The sequence below is a fragment of the Pholcus phalangioides genome, unplaced genomic scaffold, assembly GCF_987345545.1.
Source record: "Pholcus phalangioides strain wild (caught in Gottingen) unplaced genomic scaffold, Ppha-v1.0 ptg000021l_1, whole genome shotgun sequence".
Taxonomy (NCBI): Eukaryota; Metazoa; Arthropoda; class Arachnida; order Araneae; family Pholcidae; genus Pholcus; species Pholcus phalangioides.
In genome coordinates, this window is record NW_028301614.1 from 13,737,317 (window position 1) to 13,756,755 (window position 19,439).

General features: G+C 36.8%; 1 non-coding gene across 1 annotated transcript; it reads right to left on the reverse strand.

Annotated features, from left to right (window-relative positions):
- Positions 1 to 6,373: 6,373 nt before the first annotated feature.
- TRNAA-GGC (transfer RNA alanine (anticodon GGC)) lies at positions 6,374 to 6,446 on the reverse strand. Its single transcript has one exon. It is a non-coding gene; the product is annotated as a tRNA-Ala (tRNA).
- Between the last annotated feature and the right edge of the window lie 12,993 nt (positions 6,447 to 19,439).

A 19,439-nucleotide genomic window follows, 5' to 3' on the forward strand; every position in this document is an offset into this window, starting at 1 on the left:
GGTTTCCTGTGCGCATGCGCTTTAGGATACCCATTGCTCCATACATATATCCCGATCTATAGCCGCTACTACCACCCCCACCCAACATTATTTTCTTAGCTATAGAAGTTTCACTAAAATAGAGTAATACTATTTTTTTCCACTACTTTACCGCACACCAGCACCAATCACATCGTAATACGGCAACCGATGGATTTGGGTGAGAAATGCCATCTCCACACATACGATATAATCTCCAGAAAATACCCTGCTATAGCGCAGGCAGCTCGCTGAAATAAGAGCACGTGCTTTTATTTCAGAGAGCAGCCTGCAGTGTAACAGGCTATTTTCTCTGACGAAGGGGCTACACGAGGTTCGTATTAGCTTTGAAATAGCTATATGGTGTTTAATTTCTGTATTTTGAGTGAATATCGTTGGAATTAATCCTCCTACATCTATGCTGTAAAGGTATTTCCATTATACAGGGTGCTCGTGAGATCTAATGTGGCCTCCTTTATCTCATTAACCGTTCGTGGCGGAGGTATGATTCCATTTAAAAAAAATGCTCAAAATGTGTTCAGAAATCAGTGCAATTTTCACTCAGATATTTTAATTCAAAACTTGAAGAAAAGTTGGGAAAGAACGGTATAAAGTAACGAACAACGTTTCTTTCCTCATTTATGTTGTTCTTTCCCAACTTTCCTCCGATTTTTAATTTAGATATCTCAGCGAATATTGCGCTTAAAACCCAGGAAACTTTTTGTGTCTTGGCCTCAGGAGAAGCAGGCCAACCATTTTCCAATTGGATTTTTGAGGACAGGGTGTCCATATAATTTTTTAATTTTTTTTATTTTGTGACGCACTGTATTTTCTCTCTTGAACTGGTACAGAATGATTCCGGAAAACATTTTAAGTATTTTTTTTAAATGGGAATCGTACCTCTACAACGAAAGGTTTATGAGATAAAGGCCGCATTTCTACTTACAGGATACCCTATATAGACGGTTTACCTTAAGAAAAACAAAACGGAACGATTATCGAAAACATACTGATTTAATACCGAAACCTTTGTGCAATGAAAACTACTTTTTAAAGGTGCCAGTGATTTTCCTACATAATAATTATAATTTTGGGATCATGAATACTGTTTTCAAGTGATAACCTGTAGATATAAATATATTTGTGTTGACAATACGGGTTTCTAGGACCACATGTTTATCTTTACGGATCTCAACACTGAAGCACCAATAAGAGGGAACTCTCATTTTATTCGAGACCAATAAACGGAATAACTAGTCTCCTTAAACCGCACACACACGAAGATTCTTTCCAATTATCGCATAACACTTTTCGCTTTGCGAACATGGGATCACTTATCTGTTCCTTATTCGCGGGAATTCATGCTCCCATGCGTTCGTACGCCACTGTGTTTACCGTGTTAACTCTCTCGCGAGTTGATTAACGAACCTTCTCGCAAGACTACGATGTTTGCTCTTGCGTCTCTGGCAAACACTGGTTTGGAGCCGGAATCTTTTCTCTAACCGGCGCGAGAAGATAAAAACGACTTCATAAGCTGTAGTTACAACAAGCTTATCCTTAATTTTTCTTGTTTGAGTCTCTGTAACCAGAAAAGAGAAAGTTTATCTTTAACGCCTTAATTCAAATTTATGGCGGATCAGTTCCTCGCGGAACCAGTTAATTCAGAAGTTTTATGGCGTTTCGGTACTTCTTTAGGATGGCTGCGAGACATTATTGAACGATCAATGAGCAGGTGTTGTAATGCGGTTGCTTTTGAAGTTAGTGATTATGTTCCTTTAAATATATAATTAATTAAAAAATTCCTTAATAATAAATTTGTTTTCATTTCAAAATTTTGTCGATGTCTCAAACACAACAAACGTTCATTTATGCAAAAATTTCGATTAAGTACATTAACCTAGGAATAAATGTGAGGGAGGCCCAGGATCTCTTATAAGTGTTAATAAGTGCATGATCGCTCATTTTGGCCCTAACAACCCACGCTTCATTTACGAGTTGAATGGTGCTATTGTTCCGGATGCAACTGGGGCCACCGATTTGGTAATTATCATTGACGAGCGGCATATCTTGATGGAAGGAACCAATAGGGCCTTGAGTTGAGCAGGGACCGAAATAACTGAAACCATATTGATTCTGAAATTATTGCTTTTATTAATTATAAATTTTAATTAGTTTAGAAATAATTATTTTCACTAATTCTGAAAACATTTTGATTGATAACTGATTAAATTAGTTCATTCTCAGATTAATTTCGATCTGAAATCACTTTCTCAATGATTCTTTAACTATTTATTTCGATAATTCCGAAATTATTTTCCTCCTTCCCTCTCCATATCTGTTGAAATAATTACTATATACCAAGAATGATTGAATATACCCACTTAATATATGAGGAACGCCATTTCATCGATATAAATAATTAAGTTTTAATAGCCTGTTAGTGTTCAGTTCGATATAGTATAAGAGGAGATCATCGCTTATAAATTAATTACGGACATCTACGTTTACACTGAGCTTGAGTGATTATCGAATTTAATGAGTATCAATTGACAGAGGAATTCGCTGGTGGTGCGGATTCTCGGGATACAGACTCTGGAATTGCTTGATAATTAGTTGTATAGCATGAGAGGATGGACTATAGCAGTGAAGTTTTTGTGACATACAGGGTGTGTATGTCCTGTAAGTCCTAATGCGGCTTTTACCTCCTCAACCGTTCGTCGTAGAGTTGAGGTTCCAATTTAAAAAAGTACTTAAAATGTATGTCACAAAATAAAAATACAAATTTTCATATGCACACCCTGTCCTCAAAAACCCAGTAAGAAAGTTGTTGCCGTGTCTTTCCTGAGGTCAACAAAACAATTCCAAGTTTTTAAATGTTCATCAAATGTTCGCTAAAATATTTGATTTAGAAGATCGGAGAAAAATTGCTAAAGAGCAGCATAAATGATTGGAAAAGAGCGTTTTCTGTTATTTTACCCTTTTCTTTCCCAACTTTTCTCAGATTTTTGAATTCAAATGTCTTTGCGAAGATTGCACTTAGAAACATGCTTTTTTCTTAGTCCTCAGAGCAACAACAAAGGCAGAGCAACAACTTTCTTATTGGAAATAAGAGCACAGGAGGACCCTATAAAAATTAAGATTCTTTATTTTATGACACATTGTATTCTCGCTCTTGAAACTGATACAGATTGACTTTGGAACGCATTTTGAGCATTTTTTAAGTTGGAACCTTACCTCTACGACGAACGGTTGAATAGAAGAAGGCCACATTAGCACTTACAGGACACCCTGTATATAGGAGGTCCATACTGAAATATCAATTTCGATTTGCGAAATCTGCATTCAGTCATTTTTTTTACTTCAAACCATAATTATTCAAAAGGGAATATGCTTCACCAAGAAATAATGGTTTTTGTTTAGAGAAATTCATTGTTTAATTGTAAATTGTAAAAAACATTAAAATAACTATTTACTCGTATACATTCAAAATATAAATAAATCCGGAATGGAACGATTGAAATCAATGCGCAGATAACACATACATAATACTAGTTTTCTTATTTACGAAATGGATACGATAAATGCAAAATCTGCTATTTTTTAGAAGTAAATAAGATTTTATTTTTTCCGCAAAATCTTCATAATTTTCACAGTTTTAAGTGAAAGTGGCTAATAATTTAACAAAAACTTTCAACCAAGTACTTACTGAAGGCCGCGTACACTTCAAATAGAAAAAATTGTCGTTGGTTTACTTTGTTTTTGGGATGAAAGTAAACTTTCTGACTTGATTTGAAATTTTTTCAGCGAATGAATGGAGAATTTTTTATTTTCATCGAAATTTTTGTTTGCAAGTGAACAAAAAATTGAATCAAAAATGTTTGATATAAAAATTGCAAATGAATGAAAAATATTTCATTTGAAATGTCTTTTTTTATATATGAATCACTGCAAAATTTTTTGTTTCAATTTTATCGGAATGAATACAAATTTTTAATTTTAATTTTTTCGTAATGAATAAAAATTTTTGGAATGTTCAAGTTTTTTGTTTTAATTGTTTTGCGAATAAATACAGAATTTTTTGATCTGAAAAAATTATGTATTTTTATTTTTGCAAGTAAATACGAAATTCGTTATTAATTTTTTTTGTGAAATTTACGTATTCTATTAAAAATTACATATTCACTGATTAGTAATTACGTATTCTATTTTACGAACGCCTACGTGAAAAATCTTACGCGAATTATTTTTGTGCAATAAATAGCAAATGAAATGAGTTGATAAAGGAAATGAACTTTTTCTTCCAGAAAATTATTAAAAGTTGTTACTACTTTTGTTAATGATAAACAAGCGATTCAAAAAATATACCCGAATAATATTAAATGTGGATTTTTCCTTCTGGTAATCAATTAATTTTGGTTCAGCTTTCTACCAATGACGTTTGATATTCTAATCACTTCATCACTGCGCCTAAAGAGTTGATGGGCAAATAAGCTCGAAAAAAAAATCAATTTGCTTCTGTATCTTTACTACAACCTGCCAACAAGAATGTCCAATTATTTTTAATTACTTTTAGTATTTCGAAACTAGTTCATTATTGTGTAAAAGAAGAAAACATTGCGACAAGAGCTTTAATAATCGCCAACAAACAACTGATCGATTTTTTTCCTCTACTTTTTAAATATCTACTTGTTTCGAATTCACTCAAGAAAAATGAAGAGAAAACACCAAAAGATTATTAATCATCCGATTGCAAATATTTTTTTCCTTCATCTTTTTTCATCAACGAAAAAAAAAACATTTTGGAGAAAAGAAAGCTAATGTTTGCTTGCAAGGATATTATTTTTCAATGTTGGATATTTTCTTTCTTATTTTACCTTTACCAAGTAATTAATGGCTCACGTGAATCTTAGATGGAATTTTCTTTAAAAAAAAACAGTCATTTTTTTCACCCCTGTCTGAAGTCATTAAGCTACGTAAAAATGAAAAAGAAAAGATAACACGATTAAAAAATATCTCTTCATGATAAAGGAAAGAAACATGAAAATTTCATTATTACATTTGTCGAAGAAGAAACATGGATTCTACATGAAAATCTTTTTTTTTTTTTTGTTCCGTAAATCAACAGTATAGCATAAAAGAAGAAGTTCCAATACATTGGTAGTGAAAGCATATAATGTATCGAACACGAACACGTTATTCGAGCTTCCTATGTTCAAAGTAATGTTTCATACGTAAAAACGTGGGACAACACTATGGCATGCCAATCTATAAATCTCTCTAAGCAAAATCTTGGCAATGTTCCTACCGAAAGTTTTTGTTCGGTCTTCAATACGCCGCGCATCATATTTTATGCTGGTGCCATGTATCCACTTCGACGTATGTTTTGTTGGAAACCGCAACATATTCACAATACTGTCACCTTTTATCTTACCCGCAATATTTCAGATTTTTTCTCCTGATCCCAGTTCTTGAGAAATATTCGTTACTGCATTTGATGATTCAGGTGATGCACCGACCCATTGATCATTGCGAATAACAAAGTAAATTTACTGAAAGACCTGTAAACGCGTGTGTAGAGAAAGATGCCCTCTCCACTCGTTAATAAAATATGTATAGAAAACTGGCTATATGTGTGTAGGAATGCTGTTTTTTTCTATTTGGAAAGAAAAATTCATCTCCGCCTCTACGGGCAGTGTTTCTTGATATTTTTTGCCCGTGGCCCCCTTTGGACCATATTTTTTCTCGAGGCTCCCCTGTCTTACCCAGAGTCTTCGGCCCCCATCTAGAAGCAAGATCCTTTATATGTATTGAATTGATTTTTCAGTAAATTTATACTGAACAAAAATTTTGCAAATAAGATCGGCCTCCAGACCACTAGCCTAGAATTTATTGAGCTCCCCGCTAGTCCGAGTTCTATTTAGGGCCGCCTGAACATCATGGGCCCCTAAGGCAAAGTGATGCCATGGTAGTCCCATACTTAACTGGAAATAAACAGCCTACATATTTAATACTTATTTTCAAAATTTATTGTACTATACAAAATATCAGAAGATGGGGTCACTTATGGACATGAGGCCCCTGGGCATGACCCCTCACAAGAGAGTGGGACAGACAAAGCTGCAGCCCGGGGCCTGATATGATTTTCATCTTTTTTTTGTTTTTCACACTATAAATTTAATATAGAGGAGGAGGTCTGTGAAAAATGAAGCCGGGGTCTACGAAAAACCCCATCCTAGCGGCGAACTTGCTGCAAAATGTTGCTTACGCCCTCAGACGGCCCTGGTTATATGTGCGGTTTTATGGGAGAGACTGGTTATCTGTGGCGATGAAGATTACAATGAAGAAAATTCATCACTGCCCCCACGGGGACTCGAACCCCGGTTCTCTCGCTTGCCAGACCAGTGCTCTACCATCTAAGCTACGGAAGCAGATAGAACGTTTCAACCTTGGAGTGTATATATATGTTGAAAGGCACTGTACATGGACGGCGTCAACAATCAACATATAGCTCGCGAATGACATAGGCCAACCAGATGGCCACATTCAACATATATATATATCACTAGAACCGCGGCACTTTCATTATACCTAGAACCGCGGACTGGGTCAAATTGACCCAAACTGTGAAAAAACGGCGTTTCATAGTGAAAACGGGAATTTATTTTCGGTTTCTGGGTTTTTCCCCCTACTCTTACTCAATGTTGTTTAATTGCGTATTCATAATGGAAAACTATATTTGTTTATGAATATATAATGGTCTAGTATGCATTATTCACTCTATTCAGTCCAAAAACATTTTTCAATAATCCCATACTACGACAAAGATGTAAACTAAGCGTAGCACTTGGAGCAATTTTTTTTTTCATTATTCTTGCACATTCATCGCATGTTGAAGTTGTACAACCCATACAAAAATTAACAGTTTTGTTTCCACATTTTTATGTTACCTGGCATCAGCCTCATTTATTTTTATTTATTACTATTATTATTTTGATCGCTCATGAACAGTTACATGATCGCATGATCGCAGTTTGCATGGTCGCTCATTTTGGTTCGAACAACCCACGGTTCTCTTACGAGTTGAATGGTGTCACTATCCCGGATGCAACTAGAGTCACCGATTTGGGAATTCTCATTGACGAGCAGCTTAGGTTTTCTGAACATTGTTCAGCGGTTGTCAAAAAATCGAATAGAATGCTTGGTCTCATTTTCAAAAAGGTCTCTTCGCGTTCTCCTAAAGTCATTCTTCCGCTTTTTCGAGGATTAGTTCGTCCTGGACTGGAGTATGCTGTAAGGTTTTGGAGACCATACCTACAGAGGGACATAGACTTGGTTGAAGGGGTGCAGAGAAGAGCTATGCGTGTCCTTATTGGCACACGGCGCTTGAGTTATGAAGAGAGCCTTCATTTTTTGAATATGTTTACATTGGATGAACGCAGGTGTCGAGGAGATATGATCGAAGTGTTCAAAATTTTCAATGGGATGGATAGGATGGACCATGAACTTTTAGTACACCGCCAATCGACTGCTTTTACAAGGGGACACCAGTATCGATTGGTGAGGGACAATGCAAGGTTATGGTGTCGCAGGGAATTTTTCTCCAATAGGGTTGTTAATAAATGGAATAGCTTACCCCCGGAGGTAGTAAATTGTAACACAATTGACACGTTTAAAAAGAAATACGATAAACATGTTGGGGTAAATCGAGAAGCTATCCATTCTTAGAATAAGACAACCATAAGTATTCTTTATGGGCATTGTATAATATTTTATCATGTGTATATATTGTTTGTAATTTGTGTTAATTGCATTTTTAATTGGGTTGCTGTATTTTTGAAACATATGACAACCATATTTTTATGGGCATCTTTTTATCAGCCACCTCGTTGGGCATTTTGCCTGTTGTGGCGTTGCATTTGTATTTGTATTTGTATTTGTATAAGAGCACACGTTCCTTTTGCGCAAGGACAACACGTATGATGAACGCCGCTCTTCGATACGATTTTAGAGGAACTGCTTTCAAAAAATAGTTCTGGCCTTCTGTACAGCTCTATACAAAATACAGGAATATTTTTATAGTGAGATCCAGGATGTTGTAGAAAACGTCTGTGATGCCACCTTCACCGAATATTTTCTGGGCATTTCATCACTACAACTACGATCGTTACACTTTGCTGAATTATAGTGTGAAATAGTTTCTGTGTGTGTGGAAGCTTTTTGTGACTACTACTGCCAATATTGACTGCCAGATGAAGTGTGCTGAGTAATGAAAAACTTATATCGTTCTTTCCTTGATAAATTGTCATTGTGGCATCATTGTTCCATACAAACGTAGTTTCACTATCTTTATTGCGTCAGATAATATTACTCTTCAATTTCGTCTCACCGTCTCTACTAAGCTCGTATTTTTTGGCTTTTATCATTTGAGCCAGCTTCAGTGTAGTGAAAAAAGGTGTCGGTTGAGGCATTTCTACTCTTCTTCTCAAATGGCTTGATCAGTGGCATCACTCTGTGCTCTGAAACAGAGATTTGTTGGACGCTGATACTCCCCAAGATTTGGAAATCCGTGCAAAACGTATTTGGTGCAAGCCGGAAATTTATTATTTTTCTGTGACATCGTTTGCCTACAGAAATTTCAATTACACGTTTTTTCAGAGTTAAGCTTTTTCTCTCCCAAAATCTTTATTGAGTGTCGTCAGAATTCCAGGTATTCAAGTTTACAAAGGAAAAAAACTAGAATCGCGGACTGGGTCAAATTGACCCAAACTGTGAAAAAACGGCGTTTCATAGTGAAAACGGGAATTTATTTTCGGTTTCTGGGTTTTTCCCCCTACTCTTATTCAATGTTGTACTTGTGCCATTACCCCATTGAAAAAAAAAATATTTTCTAACAATGAATTGGCCTTGACCTTGAAAGACCTTTATGTTTCACTATCTTCATTTACAAAAAAATTTTAGAAAGGGTAACCGCTTCCAAGAAAATTATACACCCCTTTTTTCCTATAGAATAGTACGTTGGGTCAAAATGATCCAAACCGCGGTTCTAGGTATAAGTGCTTATAGCTCTGAAACACGAAATGTGAAGATAATAAAATTTTCGTAAATTAATATTCATATGATATCATGAAAAGACGCGAAATTTTTTTAACATCTGCGTGTAAGTTTTTGAGATAAATGAAAACGAAGTTTGATTTCGGTCAAATTGACCCACTCCGCGGTTCTAGTGATATATCCGCCCCAAGGTTGAAATATTCTGCTTCCATAGCTTAGATGGTGGAGCACTCGTCCGGCAAGCGTGAGACCCCCCCCCCCCTCCCGTTCGAGTCCTCGCGGGGGTAGTGACAAATTTTCTTCCTTGTAATCTTCATCTCCACAAATAACCAGTCTCTCAATGAATCTTGCATATGCAATGTTGCAAATCAATGGGAGCAATCCGAACAGCATCCAGTATCCATATTTTCAGACTGTGCATCAAGTCTGTGGGCAATGGAAAATCCACGCGTTCGCCGTATTAAAATTCCAGAGAGACGCACTCTGGAGTAGCTGGCAACGAGCAAGCTGACCAACTTGCTAAGGAAGCCACTAATCTTCAAACTCCAGGTGAACATCCATGGCAAAGGAGCTTTGGCCGACGCTTATCACGCGAGGGTCTGTTGAAGACGTGGGCACGTAGTTGGAATTCCAATGCGGCCATAGACGCCTATAAAGTCCACCGACAGTGGACATCGTGGTGGCAGCATCGTGTTTGGATCAGAGAAAAGATAATAGTGATCACAGACACACAGAGCACGGTCGATTTAGAACGGTTTAAGTGCTCAACTCACTCTGCCTGTAATTGTGGAGCTTCTGGATCCCTCTAGCACTATGAAACGCAGTGTCCAAAGACGGCTCAGTTTCTTTTTGGTAAAATGCCAGAGTCTTATACCTAAGCCTGGAAGACAAGGATCCTCCGTAGTCCTACGAACTTCCGCCGCCTCATAGGTCTTGTCAGGTTTCTGGAGCAGAACCTACAGCATATGTCGACAAAACCAGAGGAGCACGCGAACCGAGAGAAGGCACCGACCCGACGTATGTGCCATCAAGGTAGTGCAGCAGTCAGGTGAATGAGTACGACTTGCGACCAAGACTGATAGGAGTTACTGACGTCACATACCCGCTCTCGCAAGAGTACAACAGTTAATCGAGGATATAAAACTTGCGGCCTAGACGACGGCCGACCTATAACTATTGAAGACCGATGCCGACAATCGAACTGATGTGTGGAAGCTGGGCAATGTAAAAAGATGGATAACTGTGATTAGCTCATACACACAATGCGATTCAAAATTTCATATATTCATTATTGACAATCATTAGATTAACTGACGATGGCTATATTCTTATCGAAAGGACTACTACTACTACTACTACTACTAAATCACACATGTACCTCGTCCATATTCCTTTGCGGAATTTCTAATGAATTGGTACATGTTGGAATGTGCATGTCTGTCTTATGAACCTAACGTGAACCTAAACACCTCGAATTTATAAGGGAAAATACCTTATCTATATCCTCTCTCGGGTTCGAACCCGGGACCGTGACAGCAACCTTCACGGTGGTTTACCCAGCCTGGTGCGGCCATCGACAGATGGAGCCTACATTTCCCACACAACTTCATAGGTAGGAATTTGGCGGTATGACCGAAGTTGATCTTCGGCGAAGTAGCAACAGGAAAACTCGGAAATGAGTTAATCGCACGCCCTGCTCAGTGCCTTCTATCGACAAAAATTTGAACTTTTTGTACCAAAAGAAAACCCTTTCATGAGATTAACTTTTTTAGCAAACCACATAAAAAAAAACCAATTCCATCAATTTTTATGAAGTTTTGAACTATTTACTAATTTATATAACACTGTAATTTAACACTGCAGATTGCAATTACTATGCAAATCTTGTCGAGTTTAATTCTGCACGTTATATCGTACTTATATGTCCCGAAATTAAGAGGCTTTGAAATTTTATATCCGTCCTGAAATGCAACAGTTTGCAATTTCTCAAAATAAACAAAATATAGCGAGAGCTTTTTGAACTAAATATTCTTTATGACATGAATGTCGCTCTCCACTTGTTAATACAAGATATACAGAAGACTGGATGTTGTGAAGATATTTATTATTTGAGATGTTAATTTTTTAAGGAAGGAAAAAACTCATCTCTGCCTCTACCGGGAGTCGAACCCGGGTCCCTCGATTGCCGGACGAGTGCTCTGACCACTAAGCTACAGAGGAGATAGAGATATGCCGAACGGAACCGTGCAATGGACGGTGAAATCTCTATCTCCTCTGTAGCTTAGTGGTCAGAGCACTCGTCCGGCAATCGAGGGACCCGGGTTCGACTCCCGGTAGAGGCAGAGATGAGTTTTTTCCTTCCTTAAAAAATTAACATCTCAAATAATAAATATCTTCACAACATCCAGTCTTCTGTATATCTTGTAAATATTCTTTCTTGAGAGGTGAAAACTTTTTTCAGGGAAAGGGCGAGGACTTTCGAAACTTAGAAATTACACTAGGTGTGATAAGCTTCTTTTTAATACTATCTCGACAGAAATAGAGCATGGGAAGGTAAGTGAAGATTTTGGAATCTCAAGGGCGCTTTGGAATCACTCATGAAGATTTTCGTGCGTGCAGTTTTTTGTACCGTGAGTCTCCTGATTTTTAATTGAAGGAGTATTTGAAAGGTGGGAACTCCAGTGCGCATCTTTGATGTATTTTCCACTGAGAATTCAAATTACTGGATGTAACGACAGAAATTATCTGCGAAAAAAACACATTTGATGGGAAGAAAAAAAAATAATTCTCGCATTAATTTTTCACAACTAATCACGTGTCATGATCATTGTTTTACCAAATTAAAGATTTTTCGTCTTTTCATCAATATTTCACCGCTTATTTTCTTTAATTTAATCGAAAACCTTTCCACCGAACTCTCACTCCACATAAATTGTTTAATACATCTTAAATCCTCTTACCTCGCCTACTATGAAGCCATCGAAGTAGAAACACCTCGTGATCGCTTCGAAATAATTAATGAGCATTTCAAGTTCCAAAAAAAAAAAAAAAAAAATCATCGAAATTTAACGAGCATTAATCTTAAGGCAAAGAATCGCTTAATTCTCGTCATTTCTTTATTCTAATCATTAAGATGGAGTACTTTTGTGAAAGAATTCAAGACAGCAACAAAAAAGGAAGCACAAGGAAAAAAGAAAGATAAAATAGACGTTATGGCAGCCAACTTGGTTTGCATTTGATAAATTGGTTTAGGTAAATGGCAAAGTCGAGAAGAGACTTTTTCCCCCCTTCGTTTTCTTCTTGTTATCTTCTGTCAAACCCCAGACCGTAGAAAAGACAGAAAAGAAATGACACGTCGAGAGACATTCGTGCCGTTGCTATGGGATTTTTCTCCTAATGACGTCACAAAAGACGGATAAGGAAACACGGGAAAAAAAAGGAAAACCAGGAATATTTCCTTTTAAAACTCTCTTTGTAAATAAACTTCCTCAACCTCATCTTCCACTAAAAACCTCATAGAATTGCCAAAGTCTCTTAAAGAGAAAGAAAGAGAGACCTTTTTAAGATTAACGAGACATGCCCCTTCCATTAACTACTATGCATGACCTGAATAATTTCAAATATAAAAACTTCCTAAAGGTGTCTGTTTTTTAAAAGTTGTTCGAGATATAGTCTCGGAACGCCCTAAAATTATGGGACACCCGAGACGTTACCAAGTGAAGATCTAGAGAAGGGCGATGGGGGTGATCGCTCCTCCTAAGAGCCGAAAAACTTGAAATTTGTCTAACCCATAAAATACGGAACGATCCTATGTACCTACACAATGACGCTTTTCTAACACATTCCTCTGGATCCCCCTGCCTCCGCTTCATTCGCAGCTGAAGATTGTCTACCTTGGCTCATTTGCAGCTGAAGATATCCGCCTCGACTCATTCGCAGCTTAATATATCCTGCTCGGCTCATTCGCAGCTGAAGATATCTGCTTTCGATCCATTTCATTTGAAGATGCCTGATGTGCTTCATTCGCAGCTGAAGATGTGTTTATTTGCTCAAGCACGGATCCAGAGGTAGGGGACGCGACAGGGACTCTAGCTCTTCCCAAGAGCCGAAAAATATGAATGGAATATAAGAAACGCAATGGAAATGTATCGATCACAATGTTCTAAATAAAAATGTAACGCAAAATACACTTCCAGTCTCTGACAGCGATGAAATACTAGCAAAAAAATTGAGTGAGGACTTTATAACAAGAAACATAGAAGAAATGGAACTAGGCATAGACTGCGATTGTGAGGAGGAGCAAACAATAACTAATTCTAACAACTAGATGTATTTTTTCGAAATTAACGATAGTGAGAATGATGAGATTGTAACAAAATTACAGATTAACAAAGCAAATGTCTACGATCAAATAAATACAAATACAAATACAACGCCACAACAGGCAAAATACCCAACGAGGTGGCTGAGAACCTCTAAGATGTTGAAAATAATTGCACATTATCACATGGATATACTATGAAACCTAATCAATTCATCTATACTAAATAGATTCTTTTATATTCAGTTAAAAGATGTAATAGTATATTCCATTTATAAAACAGAAGAGACAAATAACTTATTAAGCTACAGGCCTATATCAATTCTTCCCATTTTTTCAAAAGTAATTAAAAAGTGTATGGAGAAACAGCTCATAAGTTTCCTAAATTAACAGCACTTTCTAGCACCTAACCAACATGGGTTTCAAAAAAATAAAAATACAGAGATACCCATTTTAGAACTTAGTAACTACAGGGTGATTATAAAAAAACTATCCCGACATATGGGCCCCTAACTATCATACCATTCACAGAAACTGAATGAAATTTTGGCATAAGGTATTTTGAGGTACGCGTTCAAGAATGATATGGAAAACAACAGTGTCACTCTAACAGTTACGGTTACAGTGAGAAAATTTCGAAAATATCAAATGGCAACACCAAGTTTTTTGTATTGGAATGCGATCTCCATACTCAAAAACACTAAATAGCGTTGAAATGGCACCTGTAGCACGAAAATCCCCGGAGCTAGGCAAGGAAAAAGGACTTTGCGGTGCACCAGAGCATTAATGTTCGTTTCATTCGTCACACCGTTTCTTCGGCTGAGATCCCAGCCTGATTAGTCCTCCACAAGGTCATTTGTGAAATACAATAAAATGCTTTATTTTATGCTGCTTCTCTGTCCTGATTGGTTGTCCTCACTTTTAGCCTATCTACCGCCGGTGATTTTCATGCTACAGTTGCCGTTCGAACGCTATTTAGGGTTTTTCACAATGGAGATCACATTCCAATACAAAAAACTTGGTGTTGCCATTTGATATTTTCGAAATTTTCTCACTGTAACCGTAACTGTTAGAGTGACACTGTTGTTTTCCATATCATTCTTGAGCGCATACCTCAAAATTTCATTCAGTTTCTGTGAATGGTATGATAGTTAGGGGCCCATATGTCGGGATAGCTTTTTTATAATCACCCTGTATATATTGCAACAGTATTATTATATTTATTAGATATGTGTTCAAATTTATTTTCGCAGTAATGTAATATAAATAAATAAATGTAAGTAAATGTAATTCATTCTAGAAGCATCAAAAATATAACCATTCTTGTAATCAACTTAAAAATATATGTGAATTCTGTGTTAATCAACTGACTAATTTTATATGTTTATATTTAAATATACACCATAGGCTGTATATATGTATATTTTCTTTGTTCAGTTAAATCTAAAAATATATATACTGTAGTATATGACTGCATAAAATATTGACCAATTTGTACTGTAACAAAGCTGTTGCATAATTCAATTAAATTTTTAATTTAACTTGTATTGACCCACTGGAAGGACTATTGGTCCTTTCACGCAATGTCTGTGTCATCGTAATGTCATTTTTTGTGGAGTTTTATTGTTTTGTGTTTTTTATCAGCTTTGATTTTGTTTTATGTGTTGCGTTCAGTCCAATGAAAATAATAATAATATGGGAATATTTGTCTGTCCAGTAAAATACGGGATGGCCCAACGAACCTACACAATGGTACTTTTCCAACACATCGTCCTGGGCCCTGTATCCGTCTGCCTCTGCTCCATTCCCTGCTGAAGACGTCGTCATTCGTTCAAGCACGGATCCAGAGGTGGGGGGAGCTGATAGGAACGATCACTCCACCCAACAAAAGAAAAATATGGGAAAATTTGTCTGTCCCATAAAATACGGGACTGCTCAATGAACTCGCACAATATTCGCCTCTCCCGACACATCGTTCTGAATCCGCTCCTGGATGTTACACTAATTTGGGAGACTCCATCCAGTATAATATATGTACAGGTATCACTCACTTTGCGCGGTTTCGCTATAGCGCAATTTTAAAAAATCAATATAAGAAACCTACGAAACTCGACCTGAAGTTTGATTTTGATTCTAAGATTCGACGTGGTTGAATTATGTTGTGATGACAAAATCTGTTGCATTTCAGGATGAGACAAACGCGGATAAATTCAACTCATTGGAACTTGCCAATGAATATCTTCTGGTAACACATTGGCAATGCAATTAGAATTTTACGAAAATGATAAGAATGATTGCGTCGTATTTGCGAGGGGTATAATGAATTTTGTGCCCTTTCTACAACAGTTTTTGTACGAACGACGGACGAGCTGTTCATCGGAATCTCGATTATTTCATCAGAAAGTTATGAGCTGTCATTCCCGACCTCATCAGGAGATAAAAATCCACACACACCCAGAACCAGTCCAACGATTAAGAACAGTCAGAGCAGTAAAAGGTATTAATTAAATTCATTCTATAAATAAATTCGGATTTTATTAAAACTTATTATATTGGTTTCAATAATCAATTTATTCATAAATAGTTTATTTCTTTTGCTAGCTTAAGAGTTTATTTTCTTTACTCTTCTATAAATAACCTTCCCCCATTCCTATCTTACTCTTATTAAATTCATCTCCCTTTACGCAATTTCGTCTCACGCCATTATTTCGTGGAACAAATTAATCCCGTAAAGCGAGGGACGCCTGTATTCGCAAATATTTTGCATCAGAATTTTTTTTTACGTAGTTAGTTAGTTCTCTTACAAAGAAAGGGTCCCAAGGTGACGTCTTCAGAAAGTTTTAAAAAAATCACCACTGATTCTATTCATTTATATATCCACAAAACCCGGCGAAATTATTGCGAGTAATTGAAAAATAATATATACATCAATATAGTGATACCTTGGCTAACGAAGATGATTCGTTCCGGAATAACGTTCGTTAGTTGAAACGTGATTTCATATAGGTTTCTATGGAAAATCGTTTGAGTCGTTCCAGCTTCTGCCCAAAAGTTAAATATAAGCTTTTTGAAATACCAAGGAATGCTACAAAAAAAGGCAAAAGCTGATTGAAGGTTGTAATGAACAGCTTCAAAATTGGATAAATGGGAATTTACAAGAATACGAGATGAGAGATGTCGAATATCTTTTTATTTTCCAATATGCACACCACCAACACCAACTTTAGTCTGTTAAAGACGGTGTTGCCGCAATTCAATCGAGTTCGTAGATGTCCTCATCCATTTGTTATTTGGTCAGTTCATTTCTGTCAGTTCTGATACATGCAGACGAAAAAGATAATCTAGAATGTCCAGACTGTTTTCAACTTGATGCTCAGTCTTGCACTGAAAGAACTGGTGCTCTGAAAACATATACTAATTTTTTTTCAATGCATTTTCTATTATCCGAATCTTTAGTTTTATATGAAGTGGTTCAAAGAATTTCAGAAAAAGAACTGCAGGTACATCTGGAAAAGAGATTTCGAGCTGGACACGAGTTAATTGGGCTCTAGTGATATTAATAATAATATATTCTGATGGAGATTAGCGTGAAAATTCAGCTCATGGCGTGGCTGTTTTATGTTAGCGCGCGTATTCATATCAACGAAAATATTTGTTAGCAGAAGCAGAAAAATCACGAAAAACATCTTAGTCAGCCGAAAAATTCGTAACTCGGGGCGTTCGTTAGCCGAGGTATCACTGTATTTTCAACACCAATAGACGTCAAGAACAACTTTAAAAATTCCCGCAACCCCAGAGTGACTCCATTCAAAACACATGATGATGTACAGCACTGACAAAAAAAAATGAGGGGAAAAAAGAAATAACTAGTTTTTCTAAAATTAGAGAAATTGGAGGAAAGAAAGGAAAAGAAAGTAAAAATAAGTTTTTTAAATAGATATCGCCAAGAAGGGTGAGAGGCGATGAGTAGCCGATTATTATCATTTTTAATAATTTTTTGTCACTTTAATAGTTGCATTCCGCCACTATTTTGTTTGTTTTTATTTATTTCTGGGTGAGATGAATGTCCTTAATTTTTTGGGGACACGTTGGGATTGTTTTCTATTAGTTGATTGATTCAGCTTGGAATATACAAACTGAAATGTGCTCAAACAAAATTTAAAGCATATACAAAATTTGTTCTAACTTAATATTTATTGCAGGGTCAAAATCATATAAAAATTTATTCGATTAAAAAGTAAAATTAACATACCTCTCATGTGGCAACAGCGCTGCCACAGCGGCGGGACGGACTAGATACAGATATTGCAAGGTAGTGCAAAACGTGCAATCCTTTCATCACAGCAAGCATATTTATACATTTTTAGTGTTATTAAGTAAGTTGTACCAAGTATATAGTACCAAGTTACTATTTTTTAATATTTTTCGAAATTTGGGGAAAAAATTCAATGAATATCAAGGAAACTGATATTTTCTGGATATTATGACGAATTCAACTCGGAAAGAAAAGTCATCTGGTCTCCACAGGGACACGAACCCAGGCTCTCTTGCAAACCGAGCTGGGTCCCGGTGGAGACCTGATGACTACTTTCTGAGTTCACTTCGGCATAACACCTAGAAAATATCTGTTTCCCTTGATATATTGGGCTGATGAAAAAAAGTCACCTATCCCTGATTCAGTGAATAATTCTTCACCTATTGATTCCACCCGGGCGCGGATCGAGGACGATGTGTCAGGGGGGGGGGCAGATTAAAAGTTCTTTAAATCATCCAGTAGTTTACGGGACCGACAACTATTCTGTTCTTGGAAGGGGGTGGTCGATCCTATTCTCCCCCCCCCTCCTCCCGCTGGATCTACACCTGGGCAAAAACACTCATTTTCAGCAGTGGATGGAGCGGAGAACCAGAGAACTTCAGATTCTCTAGTTTTGAAATGGAGTGAAGCTAGACATCTTCAGCTGTGAATGGAGCGGAGGCAGGCATTTTCAGCTGAGAATGAAACCACGGCAGATATTTTCTGCGGCAAATTGAGCGAAAGGAGACATCTTCCGCACTTTAGCTGTGAGTGGAGGCAGACATTTTCAGCATTTCGGTTTCGAATGGAGCAGAGGCAAACATCTTTAGCTTTTCAGAGGTAAATGAAGCCGAGGCAGATAACTTCAGCTGCAAATAGAGTCAAAGCATGTATCCTCAAGTGTTATTGGAGTGAACATCTTAAACGAGGTGTTAAAATATCAGTATGATTAATATTTCTTGAAGAATATAAAAATCAAATTTTTGTCATATTTCCAATTTCTCTGAATAATCAGTCAACATCTTGCAATTTTTTAGTCCGTCTCACACCCCCGGGTAAGAACCATTGTTATACATTCTAAAAAATTAAAAACTGTTGCCACCAAAAAACAACTTCTGCAGAAAATTGCAACATCGGTTCGTGCGTAAAAAAGCAGTGCCACAAAGAGCAAGAGAAGTTTTCAAGATTAGCGAGAGACGTGCCTCTTCCATTAACTACTACGCATGTGACCTGCATAATTTCCAAATATAAGAATTCTCTGTCTTTTAAAATTTGCTCGAGAAATATTCTCGGAACGTCTTAAAATTACGGAACTCCCCGAGAACTTGATACAACTTGATCCTAACGAATTCTGTCAGCTCCTCGCCAAAATTAAATAAGGCTCCCCTTGAACGAGATTGTTATTATGATACGATTACGCGTCGTTCAGATCCGAGGAGAGCGGTGCAAATAACACTCATAAATTTGCATAACCTTATCTGGCTTACAAAGCTTCCGATTTCGAAATTACTTCATCTCGACCATGATGGAATGCGGGAAAACAGATTCCCATCCCCGACTCAATACGACATATTCTGAAAAGTCGTTTCCATATTTACGATGATAGTGAGAATTACGGGTACCGACAATCATTGATAACTTGGAGTTATCCGAAAGTCTTATATTATAATTACGGGTTTCCATAAGCAGGGTTATATATGATTCAGTGGCTTCCTTCAGGATGGATAAGTGTCGAGCTGTTATTTTGCAGAGAAT